Raw genomic sequence first — 19,605 nt, forward strand, 5'->3', positions numbered from 1 at the left:
CCTGGCAGGACAGGTGTCGGCGGGACCCCCAACAGGACAGGACATGGATTTGGCAGGACCCCTGGCAGGACAGGTGTCGGCGGGACCCCCAACAGGACAGGATATGGAGTTGGCAAGACCCCCGGCAGGAGAGTAGTCGGCGGGACCTCCAACATCACAGGACATAGGGTTGGCAGGACCCCCAACATCACAGGACATAGGGTTGGCAGGACCCCCGGCAGGAGAGTAGTCGGCGGGACCTCCAACATCACAGGACATAGGGTTGGCAGGACCCCCGGCAGGAGAGTAGTCGGCGGGACCTCCAACATCACAGGACATAGGGTAGGCGTCGGCCGTAGAGCCAACAGGAGACGAGCCAAGGACTGCTGGCTTTCAACTAAGGCTCGCATCATCTGCTCATGTTGGCCCAGAAGATTTCCCTGATGGGAAATGGCGTGCTGGACCGGAACAGAGGCCGGAACCATGGCTGCTGGGGCCAGAACTGGGGCTGGAACCATGGCTGTATGGGCCGGTTCTGGAGCCGGAACCATGGCTGTGTGGGCCGGTTCTGGAGCCGGAACCATGGCTGCTGGGGCCAGAACTGGGGCTGGAACCATGGCTGCTGGGGCTGGAACCATGGCTGCTGGGGCCACGGCTTGAATCCTGGCCTTGCGTCTCCTAGAGACCCTTTGGAGGCTCCGTGGACCTCCTAAGGCAAGGCGGGATCCCGAGAAGGGGTTTGAGGCTTGAAGCTGGCACTCAGGGCTGCTAGTAAAAACTCTGAGAAATTCAGGCAAAGAGCTCCACAGCCATGGCACATTATCCACCTCCATTTGTGCTCTTTTCAGGACAGCCTCTTTCTCCCTGCTAGTCGAGGTTCCACTCCACACAGTATAAAGACATCGAAGGGAGTAATCCAGAGAAAGCAATTCAGCATCAAAATCAAAAACATAATCCGCTGGGTCCATAATTGGTCGGTTCATTCTGTAAGGAATGCGTGGAAGGGTAGGACCCAAATGCAGACTATCAAACAAAGTAACAAGGTCTAGAAACGAAAACGAGCTTTAATCCAAAAGCTGAACAATAGCATGGCATGAAACACATAGGTTCTACAGAAACAAACAATGAACCGACCAGGCACACAGGGGAAGACAAGACTAAATACAGAGAGGGGTAATCACAAGACGAGACACAGCTGGGGTAAGGGAGGCAGAAACACAAGGGCAACAGGTGAACACAATCAAACAATCAGACACACCAGGGAAACTAAGACAGGAAGGCAAACACAGGAAGAAGGAACAGAGAAGACACAAGGAGGAAAACATTTCAAAACAAAACAGGAACCAGAGACAGAAAAAGACAAGACAAAACACAACACAGACAGATCGTGACAAAAGGCCCCTACACACCAGGCCGATATCGGCCGTCTTGCGTTGTTGGGCGAAAACGGGTTCCTTGTCGCCCAAAGTCAATTTGGTGTGTCCCGAACCCTCGGCCGTGACACGCCTTATTTGGCCTTTCACGGTCGACACGTGTCGGACACAAGCTATCGGGCCAAGAAACCACTCTGATCAGCTGTTCAGCTAGCAAATGAGAAGCGAAACGGAAGTGAGGGACGTAAACAAACGATTTAAGGCACAAGACAGCAGCTAAACACCAGCAGGTGATACTTAAAGACATCAAACATAGCCCTTAAATGTCCTCTCTTACCTCCCACACATAGCAGGGACATCTCTGATATCGGCGGGAGCGTCCCCGGCTGTCCTCTGCTGAGAGCTCCGTGATTTGTTTGGTCAAGTCCGGTTTTTCATCTCATCGTAAATTTAGCAAGAAGTGGCCATTATTACATTGCTGACTCAATAAACTACACACCCGCCAGAACACTACAATCATCAGATGCAGGTCTATTAACTGTGATTTTATAGTATGTCTGCACTTTATGTGCTCATTTCATCATTCATGTATTTTTATATTCTAAAACATGTTTTCGATGGACGAGAGTGAAAATGGAACGCACATGCTATTTGTTTGTTTATATCAGTCTGTTCTTCTTCTCTGTCTTCCGGTTGTTGCCTATTTTGAATGACGAATACACACTACCGCCGCCTGCTGGTAAGGAGAGTTATTGCCACTCACGCATGCGCAGTTCGTACGTGCTCGGCTGAAGTCTTTGCGGTGATTTCCAGTGCGACACACGGCCAATACGCAGGAGAACTCGTCGATGGAACTGTCGGTGTCGGGTGTTGGCGAGTTCTCTGGTGACTGCCTGGTGTGTCAGGGCCTTAAGACGCGAGGAAAGGAGTCGATGAGAGGAGTCAAGGAGGGGAACATTTGAATTGAGAAAGGGCTCTAAACTTGCCGCTCTATTTAAGCTGCCAGATCTGCCTGCCTCGCTAATGCTGCTGCTGCTACTGCTGTGTTCACGTTCCTGCTGCATTCATGCTGCTGCTGCTCGCCTGCCCCACCACCACCCCAGCATCCATCTGTAGGCTCGACGGGGGATAGTTACCTAATCATCACTCAATGTTCCATGTACATCTGTGGAGTGATGAGGCCCGAGCCTAGACGCCAAACTCAAACTATATGCTGCTTCTAATTAGGGATGCTCCGATCGCCAATTTTGGAATCAGTATCGGCCGATACCGATCGCCGATCCGATCGAGTGGGCGGGGCCTATGGGGATCTTCCATTTAAAGTGATGTTTAATCGGCGGCCGATCGATCGGAGCATCCCTACTTCTAATAAACATATCAAGAAACACTTGAGTTGTCTGACTGAAATGAGTCCTTTTAATCCGGAAAAACGTTAGCGATTTAGCATTGCCGGCCCTTGTCCGAGAATTAGTTTTTTGTTAGATGCATCAGATAAGCTCTGTGGTTAGCACAAGCTAACAAGATTCCTGAGTTGTGTTCCACGTCGTAAAATACAGCAGTTAACACCCCACTCGTAAATGTCGGGAGCTCTTTAAGTGTTTTTAAAAAGGCAATTGCTCAAAAGTGACTGAATAACACTACTAAATGTCATCAAACCAAACATTATCCGCCTTTAGCTTAGGGGTGGTGACGTGCAATCGTCATGCAATCGTCATGTATAGTAGGTCGTTTAGCCTTACGTTAGCTTTTAACTGCTGGAAATATAATTTACGCTACAACTACTATAAAAGTAATGCTAATATGTGGATATTATCCTGCTGAATAAAATGTGTAAGTATCATTAATGTTAGTTTGCCACAAACCTTTTATTCTGGATTATTCCAATATCCAATGGAAAAAATATTGCTAAAAGTCAAGGGATGCTTACTTTCGGTTTGGCCTACAAAATACATAATCACTGCATCACCCTATTACTACAGTGGGGTCTTGGTAATTTGTTTACCGCTAAGCATTATGGGACCTTTTAGATATTGTTTAAATTTGACCAGTACAGTAGTAGATAACCTCTTCAAAAAATGGCATGCATGTACACTTTGGAAGATGTGCCAGCACTGAAACATGTCACCATAAATCGGTTTCTGCAAGCCTTAAAAAAACACACTGACTGCCAGATTAGTGGGCTATGTGGGGAAGCTGTGTGTGTTTTGTCTGCAGTTGCAGAGAAAGTGTAACATTGTTTTTTTTGGTGGCCTTGAACTGAGCTGTGGTAATGTTCTAATGAGGTCTCGGGGGATTCAATCTGCTCTGTCTGCTGCTTTCTGTCTCTCTCTTTACTCTCGTCCACTGGTGTCTTTCTCTTTCTCTGCCGCCTCTCGCTCAGTTCTATTCCCTTTCTGTCTTCTTTCCTGTGTCTTTATTTCCCTGTGTGTAAGGTAGGGGTGTGACTGAAAAAGCAGTTATTTCCTTTGGGAGCATTTTGTGGATAGTCAACAGACACATCTAACATAGAGACAAGGGGGAAGAGAAAGGAGAAAATAAAAAATTTACAAAATAAAAAATGCATGGAGTTATTTGACAGTCAGAACACACATACTCAGTATTACCTCAGGCACGTACTGCCCAGGAAGCAGGATTCAATCAATAGCTCTGAAGGCAAGTATACCTGCACTAAAATATTAGGGCAGAACCAACCAGTGTAGTATTGATCAGATATTTCTTATGTATAGCCATCAGTAATAAGTGAAAGCAGATGAGAAGGTGGGGAGAATATAAATTCAAATATTCAAATTACAGTGTAGAACATTTAAGAAGTCAAACGCACAGAGCTCTCGGGTTTTATTTTTACATGTAAACCCAACAAGACAACAATCTTTGTTATTTTTCTCTCTTATGCTGTAACCGTTTTTGACACACAAGAAAAAGCAAGAATTCAATTTCATTTCAAATCCTTGGCAACATGTATCTAAATATATTACCGCTTCGCGCCACAAGGTGGCAGTCATGTATAATTTATATTTAAGAGTGAAGGCCCTCTGTAGATCTGTGGGAAACAAATAGGTAGCAAAATCTGCACTGGCTTTGATATCTGACAAACCATCTATCAACAGACATGGGAGTATTATATTATTTATCGCAGACTAATGATGATTGTCTAGGAATAGAAATAACTACATTCTACAACCTTGTTTTGCTTTGTAATTTGATTTAAAAAATGAATCAGTCAATATGATTATTCAAATAACAATTATTTGACGGGACAGTGTAGAAATAGGGGACAGACTGAGAGGTAATTAATGGAACACAGGTCCACAGGCTGGAATCAAATATTTTGAAACGCACAAAATTACAACAAATAACTGGAAAACAATTGGGTTTGAAACGGAATGACACTATTATGTTTACAAATGATTATATTTTAAAAGGTCTATTTGGATGAGAAAATGACTTATGCTTTAAATATAAGAACCTCTTTCACACAATAAAAATATGAGAACCTTCTTTTTCAAATCACAATTCATGGCTTAAAACCCAACATATGACTTTAATTCTTAAAGAGGCTGTATTTTACTTTTGGGGTTTTTCCCATTTCTGTAGTGTTTGATAGGTTTCTCTGAGTGCAAACGGTCTGCAAAGGCTAACAGAGTTACCTCCAGAGGGAGATCTCTCCCACATAACCCCCCCCTGCCTGAAACGCCTCCATTGGACTCATTCCAGAGCATGTTGACATCATTATGTAACACTCTCTTCTATTGGTTAGCGCTCCAACACATTCTGCGTGATAGGCTAAGGCAGGGGTCACCAACCTTTTTTAGGGTGAGGGCTACTTTCAAAAAATAAAACAAGTCGGGGGCTACTTTTACTCCTTTTTTTTTTTTTTTTTTTTTTGCAGTGTATATATTTAGCACATTGTAACATTATGATATGCTGACCTTTAACCTTTGTGTGCTGTTTGGGTCTGTGGAACCCGTTTGCAGTGTTTACTAAAAGAACATGTATGATGTTTAATTATTTTAACCTCCTCTAGGGGGGTCCGGGGGCATGCACCCCCGGGAAGATTATTTTTAAATGTTGAAGTGAAATGCATCTATCTGGAGCACTTTGAGCACAAGATGAATGTATGGAAACAGCTCTCAACACTCAGATGAAAGAGAGCTGTATACTTTTCAATAATCCAAACATCTTTAGAATATGATCACAACCAATAACAAAACATTTAAACTGGTTTATTCTTATCTTATGTTACCTAGTTAGCTTCTTTCTTTTTCTTTATGCTTATTTTACTAATCACAACTTTCAAACAGTTTTTTGTTTTTTTTACTGTCCTATACACATTGGAATGATTTCTTACTTTATCTATATTAAATAGATAAAGGTGTGCTCTCCCTAGCTCTCTCTCTCTCTCTCTCCCTCCCTCCCTCCCTCCCTAGCTCTCTCGCTCGCTCTCTCTCTCTCGCTCTCGCCCTCTGTCTCGCTCGCTCACAGAGGCTGTGTGCTCCTCCGTGGCGATGACGGCTTGCGTTACAAAATAATAATAGACATTTGTAAAGTGGGGGGGACACAAACGGGATTTCAAAAAGAGCGGGGGACATTTCCCCCCTGTCACAGGTGGAAATTACGCCATGCGTGTGTGTGCGTCAAGTACAATAAATATATATGCAAGTTGCAACACACACAGAGTAAAACTCTGCCCCCCATGTGTTGTATAGGCTGGCATGATAGGCTGTTCAATGGGGCTGATGTGTTGTGTAGATTCTGCCAGAAGGAAAATCAGCGGGGAGGTGCCACATTGCTTTTCTTCCCGACTGCAACGCTGGTCCCGCAAATCAAGCAAGAACGTGATTGGTCGATATTCATTGTGGGGGTGGGGGGAGGAGGGGTGTTAGATAGATATAGAGTTGTAGTAAGTAGATAGAGTTCGCTATGATTTAGGTTTTGTTTATGCATAGGGTAGATTCTTTTAATTACATTTCCTTTTTTTTGTTTTGTGTATTTTATACATTTTGGATTTGCTTGGCGAGCTATTTTTAGAACATGCCCCGCGGGCGACTCACGTTGCCCCTGCGGGCGACTAAGTGCCCGCGGGCACCGTGTTGGCTACCCCTGGGCTAAGGGGAGCGACATCTCTAAGCGGTTCACCATTAACAACATAGCCAGCCAGCTAACCAATCAGAGCAGACTGGGCTCTGGTTTCAGACAGAGGGTGAAAAGAGGTGCTGCAGCACAGGCAGTATGAGAAGTGCTTGTCGAACATTAAAGCATGGAAACGTGTCACAGTAGAGGCACAACATAAACATTAGTTTAACATCCTTCTAAGTGTGCTTGGATTTGTCGATAGCTCACTTATAAAAAAGCCTTGGCATTTCTATATGTAAGAGAAATCTTCTAAAGACTCTCAGTTCCTGCGGAAAAAGTCTTACTACTGTTTGTTTGTTATTCTTAAGAGTAGCACTCACTGTGGTGTTTTGTCATCTCTTTGAAAGTATCCATGAAAAAAGAAGAAGTGTTTTCTCAGTATTTTTCTCCAGTAGAATTTCAAAGGCCCTTTTTTAAACAGTAGTTCAAGTTTTCAGCTTCACACACCAAAACAAACACAAATCTACACAAACGCTTTATCATGCATACATTGGTTATGCAAATTCATCTTCCTTGCATTAAGTGCACTCGGTGTGGCTCTCCTGCTTTCTCTCTTCCTCTGTCCTCTTCTTCCTCCTTCTCCTCCTCCCCTCTGAATCCTCTAGACTTGCTAATGAGGGCAGTTCTATAATGTCCATCCTCCATCAATTATAGATGCCAGTGATGACTTTATTAAATCGTAATAGTCACCAATATTAAAAAAGCTGATCTCTGCACCTCTAATGCCAGTGAGAGCAGACCTTTAGCAGTATAAGAGATAAAGGAGAGAAATGGAAATGTAGATCAAGTAAAAAGACCTTTTCCATGCCTTTCACTATTTTCCTCCATGTTTGATCTACAATGGGGCCTATATAAGAGACGATACATTAATTATAACTGGTTTAATCCCATAGGACAGCCTCTGCATGACCCTCCCTACGGGTATTACCCCAGATATATACAGGCATGTCCCTGAACAGGAAGGATCCCAGCCCCCTCAGAATGACCTCTCAGGATAATACGTACGTTTCATGCTGGCACGCCGAGGACAGCCTCTGTATGACCCCCGCATCTATAATGTTATGGTCCCTAATAACAGTCGGCCAAGTCCCAAGGGCAGCTTGTGTATGCTTCTGGGGGCCCCGGGACATTAAACGAATTATAATCAGGCATATCCAAGGCCGGTCTTATTTGATCATGTTAGTATAAGGTTCCCATGTCATCTAACCAAGTGGCTCCAAATTAATGCAGCATTGTAATGCTGGACGAGTAGGAAACACCACATTTCATAGGACTTAAGTGTTATTTTTCAAATTTATAAAAATGTGTTTGTGAAATTCTGATAATTTTTTGATAGAAATTCCCTTTTCTCAATTAGGGATTGTAATCGTAAACTGGACGAGAAGGAAACACGTTTTCTAATTGGATTTTTAGTTTTATTTAAATATTTGAGATACCTTTTTTTGTATTCTCATTTTTTTTTCAATGGCTTCCATGTCATGTGACCAAGTCACTCGAAATCTATGCAGCATTGTCCTACTACACTGGACAAGTAGGACATACCTCTTTTAAAGTGGATTTTAGTGTTTCTCCCATACAATACATATTTTATTTAAAATTCAGATTTCTTTTTTCTTTCAATAGTGTCCATGTCATGTGACCAAGTGATTCCAAATCAATGCAGCATTGTAAAACTAAACTGGTTGAGAAGGATACCTCTGAAGTGTTTTTTCCTATTGATTATCAATATTTTATTGAAAATGTATCATTCTTTTTAGAAAGTTCCATGTCATGTGACCAAGGGATTCCAAATCAATTCAGCATTGAATTACTATACTAGAAAAGTAGGGCATGCCTCCTTTGATTGGATTTAAATGTTTTTTCCTATTTTATCTGATTTTACAAAAAATATTTGAAACATTTCGTAGACACAAATTGGGACTTAATTGGTTGAAATTGTAGGAATACAGCAATATGTTTTTTTTAATGAAATAAACTCATCCTGTATCGAGTGAATAAATCATTTGTATTTTGAGCGGAAACTTGAGCATCAGGACAACATCAATTCTTATTTTTCAACAGGGCCCCTGAGGGAATGTCAAGGTAGTGGAGTTGTCGCTCTTCACTTTGTTAAGTGGGGAACAGGAAATGTGAGGCAGGGGAAGAAAGAGGCAGTGACAGTAATGGGAGGAAAAAGCAAGAGAAGTGCAGACAGAGAGGGAGAGGCAGATGCAACCTTGAAGGACAAATGTAAAAAAAAAGGGAGAAGAAAGAGAGAGAGATATCTCAATCTCGCATATCGCATTGTAGTGTAAAATCAGTAGAAGAATTCTGGTTAAATGATTACCGGCCATTTGCACAGTGTTTGTTTTTTTGATTTGGTATAATCTCAAGTACACTTTTGTTGATATGCAAGAACATATTTTATTATTTGTTATAAAACGGACAAGTCAAATCAAGCAATCTGATTGGTTCTTAGCCGTGATATACTGAGTGTATACCACGGGTAGAATTGTTGTTACTTTTCACAACAAGTCAGTATCCCTCCGCGTCTGAAAAAAACTGTATACAGTTGGGCTGAAAAGCAAACTGCCTGCAGTTTGCTTTTCAAACAGTAACGCGGCTTCGCGTCGGGCCGAACCACGCCCCTTAGCTGTGATATAATGAGCATATACCACGGCCTGTCGTGAGCTATTGCTTAATTATATTCCATGGAATGCTCTTAACATCCCGATAGCAATGAATAAATGAAATGCTTTGACAATAAATATATACAAATATTTAATCTGTGGAAGCCGTGGCGCTGTAAAAAGCATGACCAATTATCTGCCTCGGCCCGCGTCAGATAATTGGATGGCCTACCTGCCTGTCAGCCTTCCATCTCGTGCACAAACTTATCTTGTGCCCTCATTGGTCATGTGCACGTTCGTGTGTGTTGGAGGAGGGGCTCTGTAAGGAAGTCTTGAAGGAAGGGGCAGATTTGTTTCGGTTGTGTACTTTCAAATTCTAGCTTACTCGAGCTGATTTCTTCATTCTTACCTACCCTACCTTTAAGAAGGTTCCTAACAAAGTGAAATGACCCATAGGTACCCATGGCAACCATGATAAGAGCTGTTCGAATTCTCTAGATCAGGGATCTCCAACCTTTCTTCATCTGAGAGCTACTTTGACAAAATGAAAGTGGCCAAGAGCTACTTGCATCACATCGCTTACATTTATTCACATAGCACTCATCAGTTGAATTAAGCTACTTTTGTACAGGTGTGAAATTGCAATACCCAAAGCTTATCAAAAATCTTAACTTCACATCAAGGTCCAAGAAAACAACAATTTCTCACATATTATTATGGCCCACAGAGTAAGTATCACTGACGATTCACATAAATGTCCAAGAGATAAATAAAATGTTTTCACTTCTTATTATGGCCCACATAGTAAATACATCACCTTAAAGGTGGGGTAGGTACGTTTGAGAAACCGGCTCGAGATCGCTAGAATTTGAAAATACACAACCGGAGAAAATCTGCCACTTCCTTATAGAGCCCCTCCTCCAACACACACGAACGTGCACATGACCAATGAGGGCACGAGATAAGTTTGTGCACAGATGGAAGGCTGACAGGCAGGTAGGCCATCCAGTTATTTTAGCCGGCCCGGCTAAAATAATTGGTCGTACTTTTTACAGTATTACGGCTTCCACAGATGACATTTTTTTATGGATTCTTTTTCAAAGCACTTAGAATATTCATTGCTATCGGGATGTTAAGAGCATTCCATGGAATATAACAAAAAGTGTATCTCGAGCCGGTTTCTCAAACTTACCTACCCCACCTTTAATCACCACCTTACAAGCATCTTATGGCACACTTTTTTACAGTTCAAATCAGCGACGTAAACGGTGACGTCATGACGCAGCAGGTTTGGAGGAACAGAGAGGAGACGGTGATCGCAGAAGCTTTCTGAACCTTCAGGATTTAGAGAGGATCTTCAGAGAGGAGTGGACCACAATCCTTCCTGAGATGTGCACAGACCTGGAGACCAACTACAAGAAGCGTCTGACCTCTGTCTGTCCAACAAGGGTTTCTGCACCAAGTACTAAGACATGAAGTGCAAGGGGATCAAATACTTATTTCCCACAGTTTAATGCAAATCAATTTGTATCTTTTATATAATGTCAATTTCTGGATTTTCTTTTTGATATCCTCTCTCTCATTAGTCAAATAAACCTACCATTTCAATTATAGACTGTTCATTTCTTTGTAAGTTGGCAAACTAACAAAATCTACAAGGGATCAAATACTTATTTCCTCCACTGTACATTCTTTAACATAAAACATATGTTGTCAGTTCTAAAATCTGTTATTTTGCAGCGGTCCATTGCTCCCGGATTTAGAATAACCTACTTTATGCCATATATTGTATTTATAAAGGCACTGTTGAACAATGAAAGCAGAAAAGTAATTATAGCTAGTAGGGGTGTAACTGTTCACAGAATAGTATATATTTGTATCAGTCAGGTGGCTTGAATTTATTTTCCAAATAAATAAAATCCGATTCATCTAGGTCGTAGATCGTGGGATAGTGACGTAATTGACGCAACACACACACTGCAGAGTGACAGTGACTTTCTAGAATGGCGCAAAACAGGATTTTGGATTTCTTTTCCAACAAACAACCCAATAAAAAGAGTGGACCACCAGCTACTCCTCAGCCCACCACCTCTACAACTCCTCCGTCTACTTGTGAGCCACCGGAGTCAGGAACTGGGAGAACTTCTCCCATTACCACCAGCGATCGAGAAAATGTGGAAGGAGAAGAAGCTAGCGTCGCTAATTTGGAATCAATGGAGAAGCCACACCAGCCAACTGACTTCAATTTTCCCGGTATAAAGTTTGGCAAAGAAACCTTCTGTCGGTCATTTAATGGAAGTTGGTTTGACAGATGGAAGTGGCTCCATTATGTTGAGGAAAGTGACCATATCATGTGTTTCACATGTGTCAAAGCAGTTCAGAAACGGCTAATTAACGAAGACAGCGTGAGGATGGATGTTAGCAGCTTTGTAAAGGGGGGATTCTCTAACTGGCGGAAGGCAACAGAAAAATTCAATGAACATGAGAAATCGAAACTTCATAGTGATTCAAGCCAACGTATTGCTGCTTTAGGTAGCACACATTAATGCCCTTCTGTCTGACGCTGCCCGGAAAACACAGAACACCGCAAGGAATGTGCTTGAATTGATGTTCAGGTCAGTTATCTTTCTTGGTCAAAAAGGAATAGCTTTTCGGGGTGATGGTGTTCTATATGAACTTATGCTCGAGCGGACATACAACCTCCCTAAAGAGAGAGAATGGGTGCTTAGGAGGGATAATTGGCTCTCGGATACGATACAGAATGAAATCATTAAACAGTGCGCATATGCCATCCAGGCTGACATTGTGTCTCACGCTGTAAAAAGCCCCTACTATGGAATAACCGCGGATGGTACAACGGATGTAAGTGCCATGGAACAATTTTCACTGACACTGCGATATGTGGACGAGAGCATGGAGATCCACACGGATTTTCTTGGATTTTACAATGCTCCCGACAGCACTGGAGAAACACTGTTCAAGTGCATCACCGATGTGTTTCTTAGGCTGAACATCCAAATTGAACGTCTAAAAGGATACTGCTTTGATGGGGCAAGTAATATGTCGGGACGATTTTCGGGAGTTCAGGCTCGACTCAAAGAAGTGTGCCCTGACTCTCTTTTTGTGCACTGTGCCAACCATTCGCTGGACTTGGTTCTTCAAGAGGTCGGTCGTGAGGTCAGTCTTGTTGCTGAGACATTGAACTTTGTTCAGGGCATAGCCACGGTCATCCGCGAGTCATCCAAACGCAAGGAGCTGTATGTGTCCATGTTTGGCTGTGATGATGTGGTTAACATATTGGCCATATGTCCGACAAGATGGTGTGTGCAGACAATAGCCATCAAGCGTGTCTGCAGCTCTTACACAGAACTCCAGAAGACTCTGAAAATACTCAAAGATGACAAAAGTGTGAGGGGAGATGCAAGAGCAAAGATCGGAGGCCTTTATAAACAGTCTTTAAAAGGGAGAACATTATTTGGCCTACTGTGCTGTGAGGCACTGTTTGAGCCATGTGAAGCAGTGGCTAAGAATTTGCAGAGCAACAACGCTAGCGCACGGGGTGCCCTGGAATGCACAAATCTGCTGAGGGAGCGCATAGTAGCCCTTCGTGATGACACCGTGGTCCAGGGCATAGAATCCAAAGTGTCTGCAGCGGAACTGAAAATGCCAGATCTATGCTCGTCAACACAGGGCAAGCAAAACCCCAGCCCGTTACCGCCACACAACAGAGCCAGAAGCACATGCAATGAGTACATGGCGACAAGAGTTTTTCGAGGCTGTGGATTTGCTCACTGCTGAGCTTAAAAGAAGATTCAATCAAGATGGCATGAAGATAGCAGCTCTCAGAGAGAACGTGCTCATCGAGGCAGCTAACAGTAGGGGCCAACAACAAACCCTGGAGCTAGAGTCTCTTCATCTTCCACAGCTAATCTCTGATGTGGACCGTTACCGACTGGACCTCCAGCTTAAGATGCTTGGAGATGCCATTGGTGATTCTCCCTGTCACACGGTACAAGACATAGCCACACGTGTGGCTAAGCTCCATCCACAAGCAAGAGGCATTTTCCAAGACGTTGAAAAACTCATAAAACTTTGCCTCTGTATGCCAATCTCGGTTGCTTCATCCGAACGGTCTTTCTCCACCCTACGCCGTCTGAAAACATGGTTACGGAGTAATATGACACAGAAGAGACTGACACATCTGACTTTGATGCATGTCCATAGTAACATTTTGGACAATGTGGATGTATCTGCTCTAATGAGGGTCTTCATTAGTGCCACCCCAGAGAGGAAGGCTACATTTGGATTTTTGTGAAGCCCCCAACACAAGGTAAGACGATATTTTCCTTTAATGCTGCTGCCGCTGTGCAGTGTTTTGCCTTGTCAATTAGTTAAAATTGAATTCATAGTTTTATTAATATTGTAAATAATATTTTTGTCTGACTATTTGTAATGTTATGTAGGTTTGTAAGACCCATAGTTAGCATGTGGGCATGTGCAGCTGTTGCTAAGTGATGTAACCAAGGTCTATAATGGTTTATTAAGCCTAACAGTTAAAACAAACAATTTATGCGGCTCGTATCGCTGACGGCCGGGCCCGGCCCGGCACCGCCTTTTATTTAATTTTTTTAAACGCCCCCGGGCGGCCCCCCTCCCCACTTTTGGCAGCACCCCCTGAGCAAAATGACTTCCCGCGGCTATGGCAGTGAGCGGTGTTTCGAAGGTAAATCAGTTGAAAGCCGAAGTTCAATAAACATCCCAATCCCCTATGCTGAAGTTGCAAAAACACCACGATCTTATTCTCCAATTCTATCAGTTTCCCAGTTACAAAGGGACCGGGGGCGGGTAGCGTCTCGCAGCGGAGAAACTGTGACGCGCTGGGATGACTGGGACTGTGACGGCTGCTAGTGGAGCCTCGCAGCATCTCTGCTTTCTGCACCACAATCTGGTGCTGCTGAACTGGGACTACTAAATGAGTGAGACTCAAATATCAGAAGTTCAGAACAAGTTTTAGTAGTTTTTATTTTATTTTTACTTCATTTACTTTACTGAGGGCCACAGAGAGGAAACCAGTTTTAAGATGTTGAAAAGTTCATTAAACATAAAAAGGCATTTCAAAGAAGTTGTGTTATTCTACATTTTGACACCAAGATTTTCTGATTTTACTGCAAATGTATATCGGTTCCAAATATCGGTTATCGGTCTCCTTGATTACTAATAATCGGTATCGGTATCGGCCTTGAAAAAGCCATATCGGTCGATCCCTTGGCTTCTTAAAAACAGCGGGGATAAGCTGTTGAACTGCTGTTGTCTTTTTCTGGAATCCGGTGATTGGCAAATCTGGCTGATGCCTTCTGATATGATTTAGCATGTTTGGCGTGTGTTACTATTAGCATACCGCACCGCTGTCGAACAACGCCAACACACCGTCCTCGTCCGATCCACCACTCGCACTCCATCGTTATTGTAGTCCACAGGGAACCCGAAATGTTCCCACACAGCTGATTTAAAAGAAGCAGGTGGGTCTTCTAGCTCCTGTGTGTTATCTGAAATCGCCATACTAACTTTTCTTCTTCTTGTATTTTGTTCGTTTTGTTGTGTTTTCCTCTTGTTTTTCATTTGTTGTTTAAGGGCGGCTAGCAAACAGCTTTTAGGCGCAATACCGCCCCCTGGATTATATATAATGGATACTGCAGAGTCAGTGACAGACTTTTTTCCCACTCTTAAAAAAAGGCGTATTCGTCGTGTGACTGCATGTGCCGAACCGTGACGTCCGAACCGTGACGTCCGAACCGTGACGGTTTGGGACGGATACGGATACCGTTACACCCCTAATGGCTAGGGATTTACAGAATGGTAAGAGCTCACTTTGTGTCCACTTAATTGCATTTTTTATAATTTTCCTTGCCTCGTCCTTCGCCCCTTCTCGCCTTGATTGCATGCTGTGTCCCACTTTCTTTGTTTTTCAAAAAGACATCCTTCACCACTTTGATCCTGCTTTTGCAGTTATATGTTCTACCACTTTAGCCAGCAGTTCTCTGAACGTTTGAAACCTGTCTCTTTTCAAACTATACTCTCAATTCTTCAAAGAAAAGCGCGTACTCACCTCGCTCAAACGCAAGGTCAACAGGTCAACAACAGCAACAAACAGCATGCTAAGAAATGGTAGGGATTGTGTTTTTTTCAAAGGCTTTTAACCTGTTAAGCCCTGAGCCTGTTTTTCAGGTCTCAGGCTCGAAAATGACATTCCCAGAACAAATGACTATATCTTCACTTCTAAAAAGGGGTAAATTAATAATCTTTTTTCTCAAAGCAATGATAAACCTGTGAGTTGGATGTAGAAAAGTCAGAATCAATATAGATTTTTTTTTATTTTAAAGTAAATTCAGATTGAACATAGGACATTTTTTTAAATTATAGTGTCCGTCCAAAAAGAAAACATTACTTATAGTGAAAACCACCTTTGAATGATTGAATAGTAGACTAAAAGCTTTAGGAATCCAAACTATAACATATAATAAGTATCCTGTATCAAGATTGATGCAAAACAAGTGATATTTGACCTTTTTAGAGAGGTTTAGCAAAAGAAAAACCACTTCTGGGGTCATTTGGGTGGATTTTCCATATCTCCGGCCCCCCTCGGTCGATTTTGATGATTGACACCTCTTTTGAACCGTTAGAGCCAATAGAATCGAGGGGAAGTTCCTAAAATCCATCTAAACATTACCATTGGTGAATGCATGCCAGCACGCCTAAAACCGGAAGCTGGGTTGTATTCCTTACACACTCTATATGAAAACAACAACAAATCTCAGTTTTTGACCAAAATGGAATGATGGATTATCAGTAATCATTTCAAAGTGACACAGACACATTGGATTAACCTTCAGCAGCGTTTTTATCATTTTAATGCCATTGAACACAACTTTTGATCAGAAAAGGTAAGACTTATTTTCCGTTTTGGTCCCATAAAGCTACGTTGTGTGATGTCTGGGTTTGCTTCCCCTGCCGTGAGTTTTGATCGCTCATTGTTGATACTTATACCCCTAGAATCTGTGGAATCCCAGCTTGCTAGCTGATATCTTGTTTGTGCAGATCCGATAAGTAATAAAGTATTTCTACCGTGAGTTCTGTGCTAAGTGTGTTAGCATTTTTTCACTCAGGGCTAATTCCGAGGCTTGGTATTACCCTTGTGTTTCGTTAAGCTAAAAATTGTTCATATTGTCAGTTAGCTGAGTTTCTTCCCGTTAAGTAGGTATGCATTATTAATAGGTTGTTAAATGTTAAGAAGCCCTGAGACACAGTTTCGTGTTAACAGGTTAAGCATGGGTAAATATGTGCTGGCATTTTAGTGGTTGAAGTTGGACTTGAAGAATAACCTTTTGAAAATGTTATATATTTAATGGCATTTAATTTAAGATTTTCTTTGTTATTAATAAACAGAAGAAAACTGCAAATGATGCATTAAAACGACATGGATAGAAAGAATGAATGGAAACTGTGAGGTCGCTTTTCATATCGACACACGAAGCAGATGAATGATTTGTTTTCCCAACGTTACAGGCCACTAAATCACTATGTGATAATTATATGATTTTCTTTTTTGGGGCGTATTTGCTTCAAATGGATGACTTATAATAGCTGTCTGCTGCCACACACAGGACATAATGAACAGCAGGGCCACTTCAGCCAAAGTTTTGAAGTCAGGGAACATTTTTCCCAGGGGACGGATCAGAGAAGTCTCTGAACGTGTGATTTAATTTCCCCATCTTGCAAGCATTCTCTTCTTGGGAGGAAATCCTGCTGCATGCTCTCTTCCTGCAGAAGGAATACTTTTTCCGTAGAGGACAGTGAAGGAGATACAGTGAAGGAAATCATTATTTGATCCCTTACAGATTTTGGAAGTTTGCCCACTTACAAATAAATGAACAGTCTATAATTGTTTTGGTCCACTCCTCTCTGAAGATCCTCTCCAAATCCTTAAGGTTTTGAGGCTGATGTTTAGCATCTCGAAGCTTCAGCTCCCTCCACAGATTTTATGGGATTATTGTCCGGAGACTGGCTAGGCCACCCCATCACCTAAATGTGATGTAAGGCAGCCAGAACAGGAGTAATGTGGTCCCTTTTCCGAACTCTGGTTAGTACATGTGCTGCAGCATTTTGAATCAGCTGAAGCGACTCAACTGACTTCTTGGTACACCCTGATAATCAAGAGTTACAATAATCCAGCCTTGAAGTAACAAATGCATGGACTAGTTTCTCTGCATCGTTTTGAGGCAAGATATGTCTTTTTTTTGCAATGTTACGTCGATGAAAAAAGGCGGTCCTTGAGATTGATTTTATGTGGGCGTTAAAAGATAAATCCTGATCAAATATAACACCAAGATTCCTTACAGTCTCACTGGAGGCCAAATTAATGCCATCCATAGTTAATATATCTTTAGACAGTTTGTTTCGTAGAGTCTTTGGGCCGAGTACAATAACGTTTTGGCCGTGTTTAACATCAAAAAGTTTAAGGTCATCCACGTTTTTAAGTCCTTGAGGCAGTCTTGAATTTTATTTAGATGATTGGTTTCATCAGGCTTGATGGATAAATATAGTTGAGTATCATCCGCATAACAATGAAAATGTACAGAGTGATTCCTTATAATATTGCCTAACGGAAGCATATATAGTGTGAACAAAATAGGTCCAAGCACTGAGCCCTGTGGCACTCCATGGCTAACTTTGGTTTGCATGGAAGATTCATCGTTGACACACACAAACTGAGAGCGTTCAGATAGATAGGACCTAAACCAGCCTAAAGCAGTTCCCTTTATGCCTACTAAGTGCTCTAGTCTTTGCAATAGGATATCATGGTCGATAGTATCAAATGCAGCACTGAGATCGAGCAAAACAAGAATAGAGACAAGTCCTTTGTCTGAGGCTATTAGAAGGTCATTTGTGACTTTAACCAGAGCTGTGCTATGATGTGTTCTAAAGCCAGACTGAAAATCTTCAAATAAATCATTGTTGTTTAAGTAATCACACAACTGTTTTGCGACTGCTTTCTCAAGAATTTTTGAGAGGAACGGAAGATTAGAAATAGGTCTATAGTTGGCTAAAACCTCTGGATCGAGGTTGTGCTTTTTAAGAAGAGGTTTTATATACTTCTGATCTACTCTACAATACTTCTGATCTACCGGCCACCCAAACCCAATTCAGCTTTCATCCCAGAGATACAAGACCTTCTCACTACATTACGCACAACCTCTGCCAATATTATCGTACTTGGAGATATTAATATTCACGTCGACTCCCCCTCCTGCCTCTCTGCCGCGGAGTTTCTACTACTTCTGGACTGCCTCAATCTCACACAAAATGTTGATGTCCCCACACACGCCAAGGGCCACACGTTCGACCTGGTCATCACAAACTCCGCCCCTATCAGCAATCTGCTAGTGTATGATCTGGGGGTGTCTGACCACAAGACCATCTCAATGGAGCTGTCTTTGCAGTCCCCACTCAGCAAGCCCAAGCGCCAAATCCGCTTCAGGAACCTGAGGAACATCAACTCGGACACCATGACCTTGGACCTCCAGCATCTCTCTTCCGCCAACTTCTCATCAGTAAATGAGTCAGTGGAATATTACAACCAATCCCTTAACAGTCTCCCTGATCTGCACGCCCCCCTCAAAACCAGGATGGTCACTTTCTCGCGCTCAGCCCCTTGGTACACCGGTGAGCTGCGGAGAATGAAGACAGCTGGGCGTGTCCTTGAGCGGCGGCTCAAGGCCTCAGGACTCACTGTTCACCGGTTAGCTTATCATGAACACCAGAAGGCCTATGCACAGTGCCTCAGAGATGCACGGTCCGAGTACTACTCCTCCATCATTAACAACAGTACTGGAAACTCCAAGCAACTCTTCTCCACCATAAACCACCTCCTCAAACCCCAAAGTCCTCTACACTCTGACTCCACTGAGAAGCAGTGTAGCAACTTTGCCGCCTTCTTCAAAACCAAAGTTGACACCATCCGCTCCCTCCTCTCTAGCCCCAGTTCCAACTGCCGACCCAGCCTCTCCGCTGTGTTACAACCCGGCTCCTGGGCTGCAACAAAAAGCAGGGAGGCGAGACGAGGGTTGTGAATAATAAAGACGTTTATTTTCATAAACAAAATGATCATGCGGCCCCAGCAACAGATCCCTGCGGGTGGCCCGGAGAGAGAGCCCAGAGAAGTGAGAGAGACGATATCCGACTTGGCTCCTCTTCTATTCTTTCCGCAGGTGTAGCTCATCAGGCAGGTATCCTCCTCCGGCAGGTGCAGCTCATCAGGCACTGGAACCTGCAATCACCCACAAACACACACACAAACAGGCGGCACCCCACGTGGTGTGGAGGGGTCGTCACAGCTGTTTCTCGGACATCTCTCAGCGAGAGGTTGAGGGCATCGTTAGGAGGATGAAGCCTTCCACCTGTGTCCTGGAACCCCTTCCGTCAGCCCTGGTGAAATCTTACATCTGTACCATGAG

Source organism: Trematomus bernacchii, unplaced genomic scaffold, assembly GCF_902827165.1.
Source record: "Trematomus bernacchii unplaced genomic scaffold, fTreBer1.1, whole genome shotgun sequence".
Lineage (NCBI taxonomy): Eukaryota > Metazoa > Chordata > Actinopteri > Perciformes > Nototheniidae > Trematomus > Trematomus bernacchii.